At 35.6% G+C, this 22,168-nt stretch overlaps 1 protein-coding gene across 4 annotated transcripts in view; it reads right to left on the reverse strand.

Moving 5' to 3' along the window:
• MBD5 (methyl-CpG binding domain protein 5) overlaps positions 1 to 22,168 on the reverse strand; it is a 546,612-nt gene that overhangs the window by 152,945 nt on the left and 371,499 nt on the right. For all 4 annotated transcript variants that reach the window (XM_033231571.1, XM_033231570.1, XM_033231567.1 and 1 more), the window contains one exon: positions 18,628 to 18,750. The gene's annotated coding sequence lies outside the window, so the exon portion shown is untranslated. The remainder of the gene's footprint in view (positions 1 to 18,627; positions 18,751 to 22,168) is intronic.

The raw sequence follows: 22,168 nt of genomic DNA on the forward strand, positions 1-22,168 counted from the left end.
CAATGTTGGCCAGACTGGCTGGTCTCGAACCCCTGATCTTTTGATCTGGCCGCCTCGGCCTCCCAAAGTGTTGGCATTATAGGCGTGAGCCACCACGCTGGGCCCCAACCCAACACTTTTTTTCTTATTTTTCTTCCCAGTAAAAACATGGAAGGAGAGGAGAGGAGAGGAGGGGAGGGAAGGTTTCTGTAGTTAGCCGACTATGATAATTCCAAATACAAGGTAAATAATGGTGGGAAAACTCATAATAAAACTTACCTAGTCTGAGCTAAAATTTTAAAACGAACATTGATTATATGTGCATTTAACTGAAATATAAAAACATTACTTTTTATTTGTTTTTGAACATTTTTTCAACAATTTTAATGACAGCTTAAAAAATGATCATATAGACTATCACAAAAATACCAGCTATATTAAACAGTGTGCACTCCGTAATTCCAGCATGTGGTACCAGAATGTTTCTAACGTTTCACAGTAAATATCAGCAATGCAGCACACTCTACCTAGATTTTTCAATATCTAGGTCACATGGACTACTTTGAATACTGTGAATAGAGGAAAAAAGCCGGAAGATTTCTGTATAGCCACCAGAAAATCATAACATACAAAATAATAAAAAAAAAAAAACCCTAGGATACCATGGTTTTAAAAATAATTCCTACATAAAATAGAAGACAGTACCCTAAAAAGGAACTTTCCATCTATTATGTAAACCAAATAAAACCTTTGTAGAGTATTATTTACTTAATAAAATGTCTTTTGTTTTTCCTGTTCTCTGAGATGTGTGTGCGTATGTGCACACTGAATGGTCAGGAGCAGGTAAAAAGAACATATACTAAAAATAAATGTGTTGTTAATCCAAAAAACATATGCACTTTAGGGAAAAATCCAGCAGTAGTTAGAAGTAATCAGAAACTATAGCTTCCACTTACAATAAAGGCAAACAGATATGATAATAATGATATTTGAAATTATAATCCTTTTTATTTATATGAAAGAGACATGGAAGGTTTATAATACATTTTGATTATGAAAAATGCACACTGCATTTGCAATTATTTCAGCCATAATAATATAGTTACAGATATTTGAAACCTGAAATGATCTTTTCTATAATTTTATTATTTTCCTTGAAATCTACTGAATTTATTCAGCTATAGATTTAAAATTTCTCCCCCATTTTTCCAAGCTTTTATGTGAACGACAGGAAGTAAACATGTCACTCAGCAAAATGAGAGTCCCTAATAATCTATAATAAAATTGCTACCACATATAACTTTTATATATGTATACTTCTTTTAAAGGGAGATAGAAATGAAAACAACTTTTTAAGTGAATTTTTCTTAAATCTATTTGAAAAGCAATACATAAAGAGCAGTCACATATGTCAGCACAACAATTAAGATGAGTAACACTGAAAAACCACATTTAAATGACTAGGATTCATAGAGATCATGCTTTGATAAAGAGTTTATTCCTATTATCAACAAGATCTACAGAACTGGCTATAAACAATGTATTTTTTTAATAGTACTAAAGTTTACAAGGATCTTTCAATTGAGTACACAAAGGAGCTGCTTAAGACTGCAAAGCCTTTCTTAAGACTTAAGAAGGCAAGAAAAATGCTTTTTACCTATCACACTCCATTATTTGGCAATAGTGCCCTTTTAAAGAACCAAAATTTTCATATAGTAGGAGGATTTTGATATTAGAGAATTTACTATAGTTATGGAGATATTCTAGAGGTGGTTTAAAAATGGGTATATGGTACAAACAAACAGCAAAAATGAACATGATATGTTTTATCTCATTTTATTCACCATTACCACCCTATGAAATAGCATTTTGATCCTTATTGCTGTTAACTGAAAATGAAAGACTACAATTTTTTTTTTTTTGAGACAGATCCTTACTCTGTCATCAAGGCTGGAGTGCAGTGGTGTGATATCGCCTCACTGCAACCTCCTTCTCCCAGGTTCAAGCGATTCTCATGCCTCAGTCTCCCAAATAGCTGGGAATACAGGCATGGTGGGTGCCACCAAGCCTGGCTAATTTTTTGTTTTTATTAGAGATGGGGTTTCACCATGTTGACCAGGCTGATCTTGAACTCCTCACCTCAGGTGACCCACATGCCTCGGCCTCCCAAAGTGCTGTGATTACAGGCATGAGTCACCACACCCAGTCAACAGACAATAAATTTCTAGAAGTCCAAGGCTGGTATAAAGCTAACTTACTGCTACTCTATGCAAAAATAACATTGAAATCAAGTGATAGAAAGCACTGGTAGAGTAGGTAGAGATTATATTATTTCTGAAAAGAGTCACTTCAATTTTGCCCTGGGGAATAAATTGTATTTTGCTTTTTTATTTTTTTAAGACAGGGTCTCACTCTTGTCACCCGCTTACTGCAGTGGCATGCTGCTCACTGCAACCTTCATCCACCCATCCCCAATCCCCACCTCAAGCGATCTGCTCCCCTCAGCCTCCCGAGTAGCTGAGACCACAGACATGTACCACCACACCCAGCTGTTTTTTTGTATTTTTAATGGGGATTTCACCTGTTGCCCAGGCTGGTCTGGGACTCCGCAGCTCAAGTGATCCACTTGTCTCAGCCTCACCAAAGTGCTGGGATTACAGGTGTGAGCCACTGCACCTAGCCTATTTTGCTTTATAATAGGAGAAAGTATTGTATTTAACTTGTTCCTAGGTGGTTGCATTCCTTTAAATATTAATGCACCTATTTCTTTATATGTAAAAATATACTAATTCTATCCCTCCTATATTATTTTAATAAGTAGCCCTATTACCTATATCTTGGGCTGTGTTATAAGCCTCACATAATTACATGCAGGGTAACCTCATCTGCTAGTTTATGCTGCTATAACTCAAACTTTATCAGGAGTGATCTTTGTAAAATGGCATTTCCTCTGGTCATTTTTTTTGCCTACAAACGTTCAATGACTTCTAGTTCAAGATAGCAGGTAGACCACGCATGTTTTAACTTCTTTTAAGACCCAATAAAATGACAATACAGAAATAAAAAATAAGTAACACCACAGTAGGTAGAGGATAGGCCATTAACAGATGTGAGATTTCAACATATTAATGTGAGCAGGAAAACCGATTAGAACTGCTGAAGTGGGCACAGGAAACCTCAGCCTACAGTATACAGGACCCATTGATCTGTAGATCCACAGGGCGGTTCAGGGGCTCTGAGATGCCTGGTAAGAAGACAGCAGGGAGAAATAGGGCTGAAAATGGGGAGATTTACTGAATATTTGTATAATGAACAATGACACACAGAGACCACAGAGAATATGAAAGACTCAGGAAATAAAAACATGATCAGCCCATGTGGACCATCATAGAATAATAAAAGTTACAGTAGGAAAGAACAAGAAAAAAAAAGGTGGGTGGGTGGAGAATTATAAGAAAATAATACAAGATAATTTTCTAGATATGAAGGACACAACTCCTCAGAAGAGAGTACCCACTTAAAATTCAAGTATAACATGAATTTTAAAAGGCCTACACCTAGACATATCAGGTATTGCAAAGTACCAAGAAAAAAAAAAAGAGCAAATCGTAAAAGTCAGAAGAAAAAAGCAGATGACCTACAAAGGACAAAAATGAATGTTTGACGAGAGTGGAGCATTACCTTCCAAGTTCAGAGGGAAGATCTGCAATCTAGAGTCCAAGATAAACTAGAATTAACATGGCAAACAATTAAAATGGATAGCAATTGCTTCTTTTCACCACAGTCTTTAAAGATGTGCCTTTTCTACAACTTTTAACATGATGAATTGTTAAGAGTATTATAAAAAACAGTTAGTAAAAGTGGTAGAAAATATCAGTTTTAAACAGTGTCTCATTAGAGCAGGTGGCCAAAAATGGCACCTTTTAAATGTGTTTTCTCCTTTTCTAATGTGAATGCATACACTCACTACTTCTCTCCTTTTCCCTGCCACCTGTCAGGCTCTGCCCCTAGGCTTGCATCTTCTAATGTTAGAACCTGGATAATTTGTGAGAATAAAATAAGAAAAAATTCAAACATAAAAATTTTAAAAATTGATTATCCATACACTTGCTCTTAGGAGTTGCTAAGGGATATGCTTCATCATAGCAGAATTAAAAAAAAAAAAAAAAACAAAGAAATGAAAAGAGAAAAAATGGGGGTTGAAATAGCACCACCCAGAAGATCAGGAAAGAGGAGTCTCAGGATGACAGTTGTGCAGCCAGAGGATGTCAAGACTCTAGAAGAGCAGTTCCCAAGGAAAAGGGGGAAGAAAAGGAAAGAGATACACCAGAATGTTTTATATAATGGAGAGTTGGAAAGAACTGGGAATATGATAAAGAAAAATAATACTAGAAAAAAAAAGGGAATTAGAAATTCTAAGAAAACTGAAAAATGGCTTAAGAAAATACAACCAAAGGGCCGGGTACGCTGGCTCACGCCTGTAATCCCAGCACTTTGGGAGGCCAAGGTGGGTGGATCACGAGGTCGGGAGATCGAGACCATCCTGGCTTACATGGTAAAACCCTGTCTCTACTAAAAAATACAAAAAATTAGCAGGCGTGGTGGCGGGCACCTGTAGTCCCAGCTACTCGGAAGGCTGAGGCAGGAGAATGGTGTGAACCTGGGAGGCAGAGCTTGCAGTGAGCCAAGATGGTGCTACTGGACTCTAGCCAGGGTGACAGAGCAAGACTCTGTCTCAAAAAAAAAAAAAAAAAATATATATATATATACACACACACACACACACACACACACACACACATACACACACACATATATATACCCAAAGAAGACTACTTGGCACTGTAATTAATCACTAATTAAGCTAATATTTAGTGTCAGCTGGTTATATAGCATTGTTTTAGTTACTAGGAATACAGTAATGATGGGGAAAGTAATGAATTAAAAAATGAATTAAATTAGTTAGAATAGATTATCTGCCTTCTTGAAGCTTACAGTCCAGTGGGGGAGAGTGACAGTAGTTTTAAAAATTAAGAAAAAATACATAATTTGTATTAACAACGAGAGCTATGAAGAAAAAAATAAGGAAACCAGAGCAAAAATTTCAGGCATGGGAAGTTGCTATTTAAAATAAGTATGGCAAGGGAGGCACTACTGATCAGCTGCCATTGTCGTCAAGAATTTAAGAAAAAGAGGGATTAAATGGTCATCTCAGTGAATTTATGTTGCAGGTAGAGGGAATACCAAATGCAAAAGCCCTTTTCACACAATAATGTACATGGTTAATTATGGTTGTAAAATAATAATAATAGACAAGCAAAGAGCCAAATCATGAGCGAACTCTCATTCACAATTGCTACAAAGAGAAAAAAATACTTAGGAATACAACTTACAAGGGATGTTAAGGACCTCTTCAAGTAGAACTACAAACCACTGCTCAAGGAAGTGAGAGAGGACACAAACAAATGGAAAAACATTCCATGCTCATAGATAGGAAGAATCAGTATCATGAAAATGGCCATACTGCCCAAAGTACTTTATAGATTCAATGCTATTGCAAAGTACTCTATAGATTCAATGCTATTCAAATGCTGTTCCCACTGAGCTAACACTGACTTTCTTCACAGAATTAGAAAAAACTACTTTAAATTTCATATGAAACCTAAAAAGAGCCTGTATAGCTAAGACAATCCTTAGCAAAAACAACAAAGCTGGAGGCATCACACTACTGGACTTCAAACTATATTACAAGGTTACAGTAACCAAAACAGCATGGTACTGGTACCAAAATAGATATATAGGCAAATGGAACAGAACAGAGACCTCAGAAATAATATCACACATCTACAACCATCTGATCTTTGACAAAACTGGCAAAAACAACCAATGGGGAAAGGATTCCCTATTTAATAAATGCTGTTGGGAAAACTGGCTAGCCATATGTAGAAAACAGAAACTGGACCCCTTCCTTACACCTCATACAAAAATGAACTTAAGGTGAATTAAAGACTTAAATATAAAACCTAAAACTATAAAAACCCTAGAAGAAAACCTGGGCAATACCATTCAGCATATAGGCAGGGCCAAAGACTTCATGACTAAAACACCAAAAGCAATGGCCAAAAAAAGCCAAAATTGACAAATGGGATCTAATTAAACTAAAGAGCTTCTGCATAGCAAAAGAAACTATCATCAGAGCGAACAGAAAACCTACAGAGTGGGAGAAAATTTTTGCAATCTACCCATCTGACAAAGGTCTAATATCCAGCATCTATAAGGAACTTAAACAAATTTACAAGAAAAAAACAACCCCATCAAAAAGTGGGCAAAGGATATGAACAGACACTTCCTAAAAGAAGACATTTATGTGGCCAACGAACATATGAAAAAATGCACATCATCATTGGTCATTAGAGAAATGCAAATCAAAACCACAATGATATACCATCTCACACCAGCTAAAATGGCAGTTATTAAAAAGCCCATCCAAAAGTGAGCAAAGGATGTGAACAGACACTTCTCAAAAGAAGACATTTATGTGGCCAACAAACATATGAAAAAAAGCTCATAGAGAAATGCAAATCAAAACCACAATGAGATACCATCTCACACCAGACACAATGGCAATTATTAAAAAGTCAGGAAACAACAGATGCTGGTGAGGCTGTGGAGAAATAGGTATGCTTTTACATGTTGGCTGGTGCGTAAATTAGTTCAGCCACTGTGGAAGACAGTGTGGGGATTCCTCAAGGATCTAGAATTGGAAATGCCATTTGACCCAGCAATCCCATTACTGGGTACATACCCAAAGGAATATAAATCATTCTACTATAAAGACACATGCACATGTATGTTTATTGCAGCACTATTCACAATAGCAAAAACTTGGAACCAAGCCAAATGTCCATCAGTGATAGACTGGACAAAGAAAATGTGGCACATATACACCGTGGAATACTATGTAGCCATAAAAAAGAATAAGTTCACATCCTTTGCAGGGACATGGATGAAGCTGGAAGCCATCATTCTCAGCAAACTAACACAAGAACAGAAGACGAAAAACCACATGTTCTCACTCATAAGTGTGAGTTGAACAATGAGAACACATGGACACAGGGAGGGGAACATCACACACTGGGGCCTGTTGGTGGGGGGTGGAGGGCAAGGGGAGGGAGAGCATTAGGACAAATACCTAACGCAAGCAGGGCTTAAAACTTAGATGACACGTTGATAGGTGCAGCAAGCCACCATGGCACATGTATACCTACATAGCATAGCTGCATGTTCTGCACATGTATTCCAGAACTTAAAGTAAAATAAAAAATAATTTTAAATATGTAACTGGCATTAATTTTAGAAATACAAAAATGAAAAACCTGATAATGAAATCAGGAAGAAGAAGAGTTGAAGGAGAAGGTGGGTGCACTAATATCCTCATCTGATGAGGGCAATCACAAAGAAGTATCTGTAGTGAAGGGAACAGAAAAAGAAAGGTATTATAGTTACAACAGAGAAACTAAAAATAGAGATAAAACTAAATGGAAGACGGGCATGGTGGCTCACACCTGTAATCCCAGAACTCTGGGAGGCGGAGGTGGGCAGATCACTTGAAGTTAGGAGTTTGAGACCAGTCTGGGCAACACTGTGAAACCCTGGCTCTACAAAAAAATACAAAAATTAGCTGTACCTGCTGGCACACACCTGTAGTCTCAGGTACTTGGGAGGCTGAGGTGGGAGGATCACTTGAGCCTGGGAGGCGGAAGTTGCAATGAGTCACAATTATGTCTACTATACTCCAACCTGGGTAATAGAGTGAGACCATGTCTCAAAACACCACCAACAAACTAAATGCTGAATGATAGAGACAGGAAAAGTGGAGGTAGGGTTGAGTGAGTGAGTGAGTGTAAAATGCCTCCTTTACGTGTTTGTGTGAGTGTTGTTAATATATGATGTCTTAAAAATGACTAACAAAAATTTTCAGGTGGAAGCGAATTACTTTTACCTGAAAAAATAGAGGTACGTACCAAAGGAAAAGTAGAAAGAGAAGCGAGGCTTACATGGAAAAATCTGGGCCAAAGGACCATTTATTTTAACCATGCACATGTTTTAATCTGATTTAAACACACACATCTGCTCACATATATACCCTTCAGAGGTTTTCCATCACTCAGCACAAAGGTCAGAATCCCAAATATGGCCTCTATAAGAATTATACTAAATACTTGTGACAAAAAAGTGTTTTTTATCTCTCATGTTAAAAGCAGAACCTTTAACATACAGAAAAACCCTCAGTTTCCTTCTTTACTAAAGTAATTTTTTTTGGAAACTATAGCTCTTCTCTCCATCATTATATAAATTTTATTTCTCTATCTTCAGGAGGTATTGTACTAAATTGCGAATACTATCATGGAATTTCCCAAGTCTTTTGAGTAAAATTTTACATAGGCTTTCTGCAGAAACATGACAGTTTTGATTTTTCAAAAAATCCTTGGGTAGATAGGATATAAAATTTTACATGTTATTACATGTGATCAATATCTGATTAGTTTTTATGTTATCATTTCAAAAGAAAGCAATACCTTATTAGGGTCTTCTGTGGGGTTTGATAATGCAAATATTCCAAAACTTTCAGAAATCTGAAATCTGAAACACTTTTGGTTCCAAGCGTTCTGTAATACGGATACTCAGCCTGCACTACTAAGCAATAAAAAGGAACAAACTACTGATACACTCAGGAAGCTGCATGAGTCTCCAGAAAATTATGCTGAGTGAAAATAGTCAATCCCCAAAGTTTACATACCATGTGATTCTACTTATAAAATATTTTTTCAAATGACATTATAGGAATGGAGAATAGATTAGGGAGTTGTGAGGATTAAACAGGTGGTGAGGGAAGGGAAATGGGTGTGCTATAAAAGAGCAACATGAGGGACCCTTGTGGTGATGGAAATGTTCTTTATCTTGACTGCATCCATGTCAGTAACTTGGTTGTTACATTGTGCTATAATTTGACAGATATTACCACTGGGGGACACTGGGTAAAGGGTACACCGTATGTCTGTATTATTTCCTGCAACTGCATGTGAATATATAATTATTTCAAAATAAAACATTTAATTTGGGAAAAAAAGCTGATACATATTATAAAAATATGAATTGTTCTCCACTGGTAGCAAGGAGGTGGGGTGGTGGTAATTCAGACCTTCAAGCAAAGGAGGAAAGACACATGGAGAGGGAGACAGCTTTATCAAGCTACTTTGATATCAAAGCTACGTTCTCCAGAGCCGTCCTCTGCTTTGTAAGAGCAAGAAAACTGAGAACCAGTCAAGCAAAGATACACAAATCTTTTTAAGGCCCCACTCATTAGGGTTTGACTCCGAAAGTTACCCAAGCTCCTATCATTTCTGTGGATACCAAACCTGCCAGTATCTAATGACAACCTCAAAAGGAAGCCAGACAGGGTACAAAGGGCAGATAGGATCTCTACATTAAACACATAGGTTGCAGAACCAAGAGTCAGAGATTATACTTTTAGACTTCAATGCTGGGATCATCTGTTATCTGACATGAAGGACATGAAGGGTAGACGGAAGTAGTGATAAACGCCCCAGTTCTTACATAGCAGAACCTTGGGAGGCACTCTACATTGAGAAGGAAGACACATATTGGCAACAAGTGTGGGATTAGGGTCGAGGTGCTTTTACTTGAAAGGATTTCAGACATCAGGAATATTTATCTTTTGTCTATTTTTACACCCTTATTCCTTAAGAACTTACCAGATTGATGACGCATCAGTTCTAGTCATAGAGAAATAAAAATACATAAATACACTAATATTTGTAAACAAGTGTGTGCAGCAGCATTACTTATAGTAGCCAAAAAGTGGAAACAACCCAAATGTCCACCAGCTGATGAATGGATAAATAAAATGTGGTATGTACATACAATGGAATATTATTTAGCAATAGAAAGAGATGATGTGCTGATTCCTGTACGGCACGGATGAACCTTATATTATATTAAGTAAAACAAGTCAGTCACAGAAGGCCACATATTTTATCATAACATTTATCTGAAATGTCTAGAGCAGGCAAATCCACAGAGGCAGTAGATTAACGGTTGCCTGGGACTGGGTGATTTGTGGAAAAAGTGAATGCTAATGTTTATAGGGTTTCTTTTTGGAGTGATGAAAATGGTCTGAAATTAACTGTGAGGATGGGTGCACAACTCCAAATTGTAAAAAATATTAAACTGCATATTTGAAATGAAAAAAAGCCCTTGGATTAAATAGAATACAAAATTTAATGTGTTATTATATGTGATGAATATCTGATTAGTTTTTAAGGTATGAAAAATTAAAAGAAAGCAATACCTTAAGGTCTAATGTTAAGGTTTGATAGTGACTGTAATAGCTCATCATAGGAAATTGGAAAATATTGCATAATAACAAATGCCGGAAAGAGTTCACAATATTGTCAGTTGTGGTTCTTATTCAATGAGGAAAGAAAGAAAAACAAAGTTAGCCTCAACGGGAAAAAGAATAGCATTGCATATAAAAAGAGATAAAGGAGACTTAAATGTGATAATCAGTAAGAAATTGTATCTCACTATCAACTGAAGCAGACAGAGTTACTGGAAGAACAGGGAAAGGACTGCAATGCTTAATCCTAGAAACAAAGCAAAAATGGGAAGTTTTAGCAGGATAGAGGCTAAGAAATAATACATTTTACATCCCATGTAAGAAAAACTGAAAGGTCTCATTAAGGAAATTTGCAGCCTGATTTGACTCTAGCTTATCCCCTGGTTTTCCGAGACTATTGCATTCTAAACTTATTTTTGCACTTATAAAAATTATTTTGATTTTTCAAGTAAAAGCTGGCTTATAAAAACTGTATTGCAAAATTCTGAGTTTACTGAACTATTGCCCATTATCACTGCATTTCCTATCCCCTTTAATGACTATATATCTAGTTGCATGAATTATGCAATGTAATCCTTAGGCACTTTTGTTATCAGAATATCTTTTTATAAATGAGTAAAGAAGGCCAGCACTCAGAACACATTGACTGTTGCTGTAGGTTTTAATGCTTAGTGCAGCTGCTATGTAATGGTGCACATGAATTAAAAAATGAAGTCATGAGGGCAGAAGAACGGATGTTCAAAAATGAATTTGCAAGTTTAGTTCTAAATAGCAATCACAATTTTAGCTTGAGGCTTTTCTGGGGAGAGTGAATAATGATTAGGTGAGATTATAGGCCCCAAGCAAGGCCTGAGGACATTGGTGCTCAGAGCCAGTCATTTATCCTCAAAAAATGGTCCTTAGGTTGTGGGGGCATTGTTTGAAATACTAGGAAGAATCAAACCTGTGTCTGTCACTTTTTCCCAAGGGTCTTCTCAGGATTCTGAAGCTCTAGTGTTAAGATAAATGTTTACTTAAACAAAAGCCTTGGTAGGCTTTTACTGTTACCTTATGTTATTTTTACTGTTCTGGGTTTATATTTTTATTTACCTGCAGAAAGAATTACATGTGAAAATTGTAACCCCAAAATCACTATTGAAAATTGTGTTCTACTATGTTAAGTGCCTATTCAAGGGAAGTAAGATAAGATTTAAGAGAAGAAATTTTCCCTCTCATTTTTATTAGATTTTCATGGCAAATTTGAATTTCAGAGAATCCTGACTTATTGTGTATTGCCAAAAATATTCTTTTAGCCAGATCTAATCATGCAAAATTATGAACTGGTTAGTGTGGCTATTTTGAAAGCCCTGAAGTCTTGAATTCATGGGTAATTATGTATTTTTATTTACCAGAACCTCAGTTTCCTGCTGTCATTATATTAATGCTGTTTTCTTCTCTGTCATTAAAATGTTGTGACTTAAGTTGTGTGAATGACACCCACTTTTTAAAAACATATTTACATAATAAATAGTAAAGGGGGGGAATTTAACAAATCAAAACATTTACTTAACTCACTCAATTTATAGAGTAACGATGATGATGATAGTAATAAAAATAGTAGTGCAGTAGTAATGATCTGATAATATGAAGAACAGGCTTTAAATAGGGCTTACTGTATACCAACACTATTCTGACTCATATATTAATTCGTAACTCCATCATTATCCATTATCCCCATTTTACAAATGAGAAACTGAGTCAATAAGAAACTCAATGAGATTAAATAGCATCGGTAAATCTAGGATCAGAAAATTGGACTAATACGTACCCTACTTATAGAAACCTAGAATTTAGAGCAGTGCTTTTTAACTACTGAGACCTTTTTTTCACCCTTTGAAATCTATTCTTCTATTTTTCTTGATAAAACATAAAATCTCATGGTTTCTATTTCATTTTTAGAATAAATTAAATATAATAACAAAATAAATGAAAACAATAATATAGGGCTCAGATTTTTTTTAAGCTAGCCCTCCTTCCTCCTGTTTTTAGTTGAGCCTGACTAGTTTGAAATGATATCCATTCTGTTAATTCAGCAAATAATTATTGAAGCCGTACTATTTGTCAAACATTATTCTAGGGCTGTTATGTACACTGAAAGCAAACCAGTTCTGAACTGTGAGCAACATAGGAAAACCAGACAACTTTTGGTGACTTCTAAAGTCTCCCCAAAATGTAAAACCCAAGTTCGAATGCAAGAACAAAAAACCCACAACAGAGCTATGTGGATATTGCTCACAGTGTTGGAATGTCTATACCAGCAACCCCTTCTGTTAACACAAATAAAAACAATTGAATTTACTTAAATTGAAATTCTTATTAGAACTATTTATCACTGTCATGTTAGCTATTACTTAGTATGTTTACATTTGCAAGACTACTCTCAAAAAATTTCTTAATTATTCCAAGACACCAAGCCTATAATTTATGCAGCAGCCATTTATTCTGTATGACTTCATTGAATGGCCACTGTGTAACAAAATTAGCCAGGGCATATAAACCTTTATTTGAAAATACTGGACATGAGAAGGCTTCACAGATGTATTCTAATTTAAAGTGAGTTGAAATGTATAGGAGGATCAGCCAAAGTCCAACTAGTTTGAGGAAGAGTTAACCAGGGATAGCTCTTGCAAGAGGGAGGAATTGTCCTTGCCGATTTGTAGCCACTGTTTGTGCAATCTAGATTTTATCAAGAGGGAAGGAGAGGAACAGGTACAAGCTGAAGTTGTGTGCAAAAAGGTTTGGGGAGGAACAACCACTGGATAAAAGGGCATGAGAGAGTCACAGTGAAAGATGACCAGTCCTCCAGGGTCTAATATCACTCCCTACAAGGCATTGTGCTTTGTGCTGGGGATACAGTGTTAAACAAGGTAGGCTCAGTTCCTGATTTCCTTAAATACAGAATTATACAATTACTTATTTTATTTTCATAGTACAAGGTGATGGGCTTGCATGTATCAGGGAATTTCACATAATCTGGAAGAATAAGACAAAGCTTCCCTAAACAAGGGGCATTTTCATTGAAACCTGAGGGATGGGCCATAGATACTTCTGCCATCATGGGCCCCTTCTAACATAAAAAATAAAACTAAAAATTATATTTTGCAACTTGCATGAAAAAAGATGAATATGTTAGTTAATACTGTATATTGAAATGTTTTCTTTTACCTAGAAATCCTTTGTTTTCTGATTTTAAAATAAATTTAAACATTTTTGTGGACCCCTTAAAATTTTGTGAACCCTAGGCACTGTGCTTACTGTGCCTTTTGGATAAGTCGGCATAGGAGGTGGGGAAGTTTGGGCCAAGAACATTTTGGATAGAGAGAATAGCATATAGAGAAGTTTCTAGGGGCTTAATTGCTCAGGGAATTAAAAGGCTAGAGCGGGGAGAGCAGGAGAGGATGGCACGAGGGAGGTTGGTGAGGCATGCCATATTAAAATAATTGCATTCTTATAGAGGCCATTTTAAAATAGTAAATTAAATAACACTAATCCAATGCTGATTTTCTTTTTTAAAGACAAGATCTCACTCTGTTGCCCAGACTGGAGTGCAATGGTGCAGTCATGGCTCACTACAGCCTAAACTCCTCGGCTCAAGTCATCCGCCCATCTTAGCCTATGAATAGCTAGAATTATAGGCACACACCACAATGCCCAGTTAATTTTTCTTTTCAGAGACAGGGTCTATGTTGCCCAGGCTTAATGCTGATGTTTGATGTAACATAAGTATATTGTAATGGAAGTCAGTGATTTCAGCCAAACTATGGCAGATGTAAAGAAATAGGTTAGGCAAAATTCCATCTAAAGTCAGTATATACATTGAAATAGTGACAGAAAATCATATAATGCCTGGGATTTGCTTCAGAATAATACAGGAAGTATAAATGAAACAAGATTAGCCATGAATTCTCAATTAATGAAGCCAGATTTGAGGTACACAGGGGTTCATTTTATTATCCTGTCAACTCCTCTGTTTCTGGCTTTCCATAATAGTTTTTATTTAAAAATAAAGCCAAGGTATAAAGAAACATCAAAACCCAGAAGCCATGGGTTTTGATAAAGATGATAGATTTAAGCTCATAAAAATGATAACATTATATAACAAAAATAAAGCACACAAAACATTAAAAATAAAAAAGACAAAATTGTGATATATGTAATTTATAGATTTAATATTCTTAATATGATTATGATTCTTATCAATCTAGAAAAAATTCAAAGACCCCACCCACAAGAAAAATTTAGCATGGCTCATGAATGGGACATTCATAAAAGAACTTAAAATTCAAATAAAAATATAAAAAGATACTCATGCTCAGTAGTAATCACACACATGAAAATTAAAATGCCATATACTTTTCTTGTATCAGATTTTGTAAAAAACAAAGTTAATGTCAAATGTTGACAAAACTATAGAGAAAGTGACATTTCCATTCTGTCAAACACTGTTGGTAGAAATGTAAATTGGTATAACCTTTCAATTTGTTTACTATTTGATCTACCAATTCCATTCTTAAGAATATATCATAATCTAGCATTTTCCAAAGTGTATAGTGGGATGTTGACAGATGTTATTTGTGTTTGTGTAAGTCTAAACTTAATTTTAAGTGTAAATTTATCAAATGTCATTTAAAAAATTTCCCTTTTTAAAGTTTTTCCATTGCTGCTGCTGCTGCTGCTTTTTTTTTTTTTTTTAATAGAGTTTATTTTTCAGAGCAGTTTTAGTTTCATAGCAAAATGGAGTGGAAAGTACAGAGACTCCCATATACCCCTTGCCTCCTGTGATGGTTAATACTGAGTATCAACTTGATTGGATTGAAGAATACAAAGTATTAATTCTGGGCGTGTCTGTGTGGTGTTGCCAAAAGAGATTAATATTTGAGTCAGTGGGCTGGAGAAGGCACATCCACCCTTAATCTGGATGGGCACAATCTCATCAGCTTCCAGCAAATGTAAAAGCAGGCAGAAAAATGTGAAAAGGAGAGACAGGCCTAGCCTCCAAGCCTACATCTTTCTCCTGTGCTGGATGCTTCCTGTCCTCGAACATCAGACTTCAAGTTCTTCAGTTTTGGGACTCAGACTGGCTTTCCTTGCTTCTCAGCTTGCAGACAGCCTACTGTGGGACCTTGTGATCCTGTAAGTTAATACTTAATAAACTTCCCTTTATGTGTGTGTGTATATATATACACACACACACATATATGTATATAGATATGTATATATACATATATGTATCATATATCTATACATAGATGTATCTATATATACATATCTATATACATAGATATACATATATAGATATACATAAATACATATATATCTGTATATATACACAAAACACTGCTAGGAATCATAGACAATAGAAACAAATATATATATGTGTATGTGTGTGTGTATATATATACACAAAACACTGCTAGGAATCATAGACAACAGAAAGAAATATATATATCCTATTAGTTCTGTTTCTCTAAGAGAACCCTGACTAAAACATCTCCACACTGCCTCCCTCATTGTCGACATCTTGAAGGCATATGTTATCTTAAGAATGCATTCCATGGTTAAATAAGTTTGATTTCTACAACCTTGGTATACGATAATACTATACACTAGGACATACATCTCTAAGATAGTGAATAAGTCTTTCCTTATGTTCTATAACACTTACCTTTAGAAATTATCTTAAAAAATCATCAGATATGAGTACATAACACTTAAGTCATGTTTAACACAAAGAAAACTGGAAGTATTCTATATATTTAATAAGAGGAAGGTGGTTACATGATTCATGTTATAACCTTAAATTGGAATTTAAGGTGGATGATATTTACTGGCATAAAAGTTGCTGCAAAAGGATGATATATTCTATACCTTGAAAACACTAAAGACTCCACGAAAAGGCTCCTGGAAGTTATAAATGACTTTAGCACAGTTTCAGTATACAAAAATCAGTAGCATTTCTGTACACCAATAATGTTCAAGCTGAGAGCCAAATGAAGAACATCATCCCATTCACAATAGTCACACACACATTCACAAACCTGGGAATACATCTAACTAAGGAGGTGAAAGATATCTACAAGGAGAACTACAAAGCACTGCTAGGAATCACAGATGACACAAACAAATGAAAAAACATTACATGCTCATGGATTGGAAAAATCAATATTGTTAAAAGGGCCATACTGCTCAAAGCAATCTACAGATTAAATGCTATTGCTATCAAACTATCAATGTCATTTTTCACAGAATTGGAAAAAAACTATTCTAAAATTCATATGGAACCAAAAAAGAGCCTGAGTAGCCAATGCAAATCCAAAGCAAAAGAACAAAGCTGAAAGCATCACATTACTCAACTTCAAACCATACTATAATGCTTCTGTAACCAAAAGAGCATGGTACTGGTGCAAAAACAGATGCATAGACCAATGGAACAGAATAGATAACCCAGAAATAAAGCCACACACCTACAGCCATCTAATCTTTGACAAAGTTGACAAAATTAAGCAATGGGGAAAGGACTCCCTATTCAACAGCTTGCTAGCCACATGCAGAAGAATGAAATTGGATCACTACCTTTCACCATATACAAAAATTAATTAAAAATGGATTAAAGATTTAGATGTAAGACCTCAAACTATAAGAATGGTAGAAAAAAAAAACAGTAAACGCCATTCTGAACATGGGCCTTAGGAAAGAATTTATGACCAAGTTCTCAAAAGCAACTGCAACAAAACAAAAATTGGCAATTGGGACCTAATTAAACTAAATAGCTTCTGCATGGTGAAAGAAATTATCAACAGAGTAAATAGACAATTCACAGAATGGGCTAAAATATTTGCAAACTATGCAACCAATAATTGTCTTATATCCAGAATCTATAAGGAACTTAAACAATTGAACAAGCAAAAAACTTACAGCCCCATTAAAAATTGGGCAAAAGGCATGAACAGACACTTTTCAAAAGAAGATATACAAGAGGCCAACAAACATAAGAAAAAGTGCTCATCATCACTAATCATCAGAGAAATGCAAATCAAAACCATAATTAGATACCTTCTCACACCAGTCAGAATGGCTATTATTAAAAAGTCAAAAACAACAGATGTTGGTGAGCCTGTGGAGAAAAGGGAATGCTTATATACTGTTGGCGAGAATTTAAATTAGTTCAGCCACTGTGGAAAGCAGTCTGGAGATCTCTTAAAGAACTTAAAACAGAATTACCATTCAACCCAGTAATCACATTACTTGGTACACAAAAGCAAACAAATTGTTCTACCAAAAAGACACATGCCTTCACAATATTAAGCACTATTCTTAATAGTAAAGTCATGGAATCTACATAGGTACCCATCAATGGTGGACTGGATAAAGAAAATGTGGTACATATACACCATGGAATATCATGCAGTCATAAAAAAAGAACGAACTCATGTCTCTGCAGCAACCTGGATGCAGCTGGAGGCCATTATCTTAAGCAAATTAACACAGGAACAGAAAACCAATTATCGCATGTTCTCACATATAAGTGGGAGTTAAACATCAGGTACTCATGGCCATAAAAATAGCAACAATAGACAACAGGGACTACTAGAGGGGAAAGGGTGGAAGGGGGAGCAAGAGCTGAAAAACTGACTGCTAGGCACTACGCTCAGTACCTGCGTGAAGAGATCATCTATACCATAAACTTCAGCATCACGCAGTATACCCAGTTAACAAATCTGCACATGTACCCCCTGAATCTAAAATAAAAGTGGAGGAGAAAAAAATAAATAAAACTTTTCAAAAGGCTGAAATAAACCGCTAAGTAAAAGAAGCAGGATAGGGAAACACCATTTAAGCCCTATGGTGTCTAGTCAAAATTTTTGTAACTATATAAATCCACATATTATACATAATACACATATATAAAAATAAATTTAGGAAGATAAAATATGAAGAACAGTTACCTCAAGGTAGTAGGATAACTATATTTTTCTGTATTATCTTTTTTTAAAAAAAATAGTAAACATATATTAATTTTCCAATAGAAACAATTTTTAGAGGCAACGTGTTTAAGTATCCTAATTTTGGAGAAATACAGCATTTTAATCTATAGATGTCAGGCACTTTCCATATTTAATAAAAAGTAACTCTGCAGACAAAAACTACAATTGTATGAAGAATCTATGAAGAGAAACCATGATGCCTACCTTCTGGAGAGAAGTGACGAAAACATAACAAGCGTTGTGTGTGACTCAGCAGCGTAAAGGAGGCAGTTAATTTCCAGAAGCTCTATGTCTTTACAAGTCCCTATAAGGGAGTACCTCTTCTCTCTGGAACAGAAGTAACATTGAGTACACACATTTATTTAAAGGCTGGTTTTCAAAATCAATAATAGTATTGTTGGCATTTTTTCACTTCCAAACATCAATGAATGTTTGCCAAAGAACTAGAGAGAATCAAGGTATTAGTATCTTCATCCTTCAGAAATACTGTGATTAACTACCAGAAATAATTAAAGCAAATGTTATATACTTTATTTTCATATGTTTAATAATCAGAAGAAATATATTTAATAAATTAAAAAGTATTGATAAAAAAGTAGTATAATTTTGTATATCTACTATCTACCAGACACAATGCTAGATCCTTTATATCTCATTTAATCCTCTCAACATCTTTTTATATCTATTCAAATAAATAAATATTTATTCAACAATATTGGCCGGGCGCGGTGGCTCAAGCCTGTAATCCCAGCACTTTGGGAGGCCGAGACGGGCGGATCACGAGGTCAGGAGATGGAGACCATCCTGGCTAATACGGTGAAACCCTGTCTCTACTTAAAAATACAAAAAACTAGCCGGGCGACGAGGCGGGCGCCTGTAGTCCCAGCTACTCGGGAGGCTGAGGCAGGAGAATGGCGTTAACCCGGGAGGCGGAGCTTGCAATGAGCTGAGATCCGGCCACTGCACTCCAGCCTGGGTGGCAGAGCAAGACTCTGTCTCAAAAAACAAACAAAACAAAACAAAACAAAAAAATATTTACTGCGGGAAACACTGGAGATATAATGGTGATCACTATCATGATACAAGATAGTCATTAACATTCCCACATTAAAATGAGGTAATTGAGGCTCTGGGATTTAATATGAAATAGCTTAACTTCAAACCTACTCTTTCTATTATAGCCCAATTAAAAGGAGTTTGCCAGTCTTATTACCATCACCACTAAATAAACTCCAAACCTTTTAAGTTAAAATGGAAAATACCAAAAAATACCAAAAAATCCCCAACAACTCATCTAAATATAGTATAAAATATATAGAAAATATCTATATATAGCCTTTATAATTGGCAATATCACCTAATTTAATCTTCACTCAATCTCATGATATAGGTGTTAGTACTACCGTTTTGTAGATGAGAACACTGTCTTAGAAATGTTCACCTTAAATCTGGGTCTGCCTAATTCTAATGCTTCAACATCTCAAAAGGAGAATAAGAAAAGAAAAACTTACATTAAAATGGAGAAAGCAACAAAGAAGTAAGAAAAACAACTCATTTAAGCCACCTGATATATGCATACACATGCAAAACACACACAGTGTCACACACCTGTACGGACTGTGGTACTGCCATTCAAACACCCATCATTATCTGGTAAAAGAGTACTGGGGTGGGAGGAGGATGACAGGGCAAAGCAACTAAGTAGGAGGAGAAGTTGAATGAAAATCATCCTCAAATACAGATTGTAGCTATACAGGCTGCTTACTTTCAAGAGGGGTCTCACAGAAAAATAGCAGGAAATACTACCACTTCCTTGCTTATGACCTTAGGAAAGTTACTTATCTTCTCTGGGCTACAGTTTCCTATCTATAAATGAGGATAGTAACAGTATCCAACTAATAGAGGTGTTATAAGGATTAACATTCACAAAGTATCTAAAGTATCATTTTCAATAATAAATACTATATATGTGTGTGTGTGAGTGTGTGTGTGTGTGTGTGTGTGTGTGTGTGGTTTAAAATAAGTATCCGAGTGGGGTTAATTATATTAACAGAGCCCCTTCATGCAACATATTACTCTCAGTTATATTTTATGTCTGTTAACATCTCAAGTAATCCTCACTTCAACCCTATGAGGTAGATATTATTGCCACTTGGCTTTTAGTTTCAAAAGGCAGAAACTTGATTTTATCAACTCCCCCAATCATTAGAAACTCATCAACTTAAAAGGGAAATTTTTTGTTGTTGTTCCAAAATGATAGCCAATGAATTGGATAAAACACTATTTATCGATATCAAGTTTATCTTAAGTACCAAACCACCAAGAAATTACTTCATTACTATAAAATTAAAACATGGAGAACTGAAAATTCAAATTTGACCTCCCATCAAGCCATAGTAGTCTGCTTGTCTACTGTGTTAAAAATTTCCTTTTACATGATATGATACCTTGAGAAGGCACACCATCACCAGTGTAGTATTTTCATGAAGAATATTTAACCTAAATTTAACAATAAAACATTTCACAACTATCTAAACTAAAGTGACATCTTGCAAACAATTGGCCCAGGCTAATAAAAAAAAGTCAATGAGATTAGAGCCCAAAGGCTAGAACTTCATGTCCCACTGGGGATAGGCAAGTAATGTGTTTACCCTCTGGCATGAAGGTATTGGGAAGCCTCATAGAGATTTGAAATTTCACTTGAGAACCCTGGCTTGTCTTAAGGACTGTTTGTTAGTTTGTTAAAGATTTTAAAAGAGTTTTTAGGCAGAATGGAAGGAGTTGCTGAGAATAAACAGCCAGGGAATAAAGGATTCTGAAGGGAGAGAGGGACTCAAATCAGTGTTGAGATGTTGGTGAGTAGAAGAACTGATACAGAGAAAAAAGGGAAGGAGAAAAAACTCTGAACCCTGGGAATTATACAGTCTCTGGGAATTACACAGCAGGTATAGTTATGCACAAATAATCTGCTGATGTGGGGAGGAAATATCAGTACTTACCTGTTTTCTATAAAAATAAAAAAAATTATATAAATAATATAGATTAACACTAGTACCTTTAAAGTATATTTTTATTGAGGATAGACAATAAATTTTAAATTTTATTTATTAATTATTATTATTTTTATACAGTATGTGACCAAAATGTTTGGTGATCATTGTTCACAGGAACGAAATAAAGACTTTCAGGTGTTGGTAGGTACTAGGACATTTGTTCCTGCTCTTAGGGATGAGGGAGACAGGGCAGTGCTTGGATGGCCTTCTGCTGAGGGGCCAGAGTTGACTGTGTGTTGTACTATTGTTAATCTGGAGGCATGATGTGGTCTGAAGCTCACATGAAAATGACAGATGAGTTCATTGAGATTCATCAAACTCTGCTCCATTTTCTTGCTTATTTATACAGAAATAAATGATACTTTGAGAATAAATGTGGAAAACATAGTCAAAGATAATGAAAACTCCTGGGTGAGAAACTTGAAGGATATGGGGGCAAAGCGAGGCCACTCACTTTGGAGACTTGAGGGCCTCTCACTTTGACCCATGTGGGTGAAAGAAAGCTGGGAAAGGGGAACAGCCTACCATATCCTTTTTGTGAAAAAAACAAAATTTTTTTAGATCATGTATTGAGATGGTAGTGAGGAATGTGTTTCATCCAGAGGAAGACACGGCAGAAAAGGGGATGGAAGCACCTCTGCCTTCAGAATGCTATGTATGTCCAGTGCCAAGAATGAGCTTGAGATTTTAAC

Source organism: Trachypithecus francoisi, unplaced genomic scaffold (assembly GCF_009764315.1).
Source record: "Trachypithecus francoisi isolate TF-2019V2 unplaced genomic scaffold, Tfra_2.0 Lachesis_group13, whole genome shotgun sequence".
In the NCBI taxonomy this organism is placed as follows: Eukaryota; Metazoa; Chordata; class Mammalia; order Primates; family Cercopithecidae; genus Trachypithecus; species Trachypithecus francoisi.